A 1,247-nucleotide genomic window follows, 5' to 3' on the forward strand; every position below is an offset into this window, starting at 1 on the left:
GGGTGCCCATATAAGAAAGAAAATTTATGCATGCTCCAATTTTTGAAATTTTTTAAAATACATTTTTATTGATATTTATTGAGCTCTACATTTTTCTCTGCTCCCATCCCTGCCTCTCCCCACCCTCCTTCAATTCTCCCCCAAGGTCACCTTGCTCCCAATTTACTCAGGAGTACTTGTCTTTTTCTACTTGCTACTTCCCATGTAGATTAGATCTATGTAAGTCTCTCTTGGTGTCTGCATTGTTGTCTACATTATCTGGGAGTGTGGTTTGTAGGCTGGCTTTCTTTGCTTTATGTTTAAAAACCAACTATGAGTGAGTGCATGTAATTAATTGTCTTTCTGTGTATGGGTTACCTCACTCAAAATAATGTTTTCTAGAGCCAACTATTTTCCTGCCTGATAAACAGGACCAGGCATATTATATTTCCAAGTTGGAATCCTGTTATTCTGTCACCAATGCTATCTATGGAGAAGCCTAATTTGTTGCCAATGTAGCAGACTCTATACCCTCAGGATTTCACAGCTTGACACTCAGTTCTATCCTTAATCCTAAAAGAGTAAGAAATTTGATTGTTACTGCCAAAAGAAATTCATGGCCACAATGTATCAATAACTAAAGACATACAATTTGATTTCATAAAAGACATTAAAGAACCTAACCCAACATCTATAATAACCCCTTCAAACAAACTGCCGTTGCTTGTTTGTAGGAAATCAAGCTGGACTATGAAAGGGGATTTTGTTTGCCCAAATCTTGTTGATTTGTGTTATACTGATGTGATGATAGCATATTCCCAGCTATTCTAAAAACAGTTCTAGTCCCTAAGAATTAAGAGCTGTTTATATCATAATGAATTGCTACAGTTTGTTCTATTTTGCTTTATAAAAAAGAATCATGTCAATGGAGGTGGTGACTGGTAACATCTGATCCAGTTATGGCCTGCACTGAGGCATCCTGAAACAGCATCACTTCCTTCGAAGCAGTCCTTTTGAAAAGGTGACAAAATCCTAAAAGACTGATTTGACAGACAAAGGGACACTCCTAGTGATTACTTCTCAGCAAGTCTCCAGGCTAATCTCCCTGTCATCTCAGTCTAAGGGCAGCTTCCTGCTTCTCCAGGATTTATGACACACTCAGGATGTGGTTGCAACACTGTGTCTTGCACAGTAATAGACTGCAGAGTCTTCAGATGTCAGGCTGCTGAGCTCCATGTAGACTGTGCTGGAGGATTTGTCTGCAGTCA

Source organism: Microtus ochrogaster, chromosome 1 (genome assembly GCF_000317375.1).
Source record: "Microtus ochrogaster isolate Prairie Vole_2 chromosome 1, MicOch1.0, whole genome shotgun sequence".
NCBI classification, from domain to species: Eukaryota; Metazoa; Chordata; class Mammalia; order Rodentia; family Cricetidae; genus Microtus; species Microtus ochrogaster.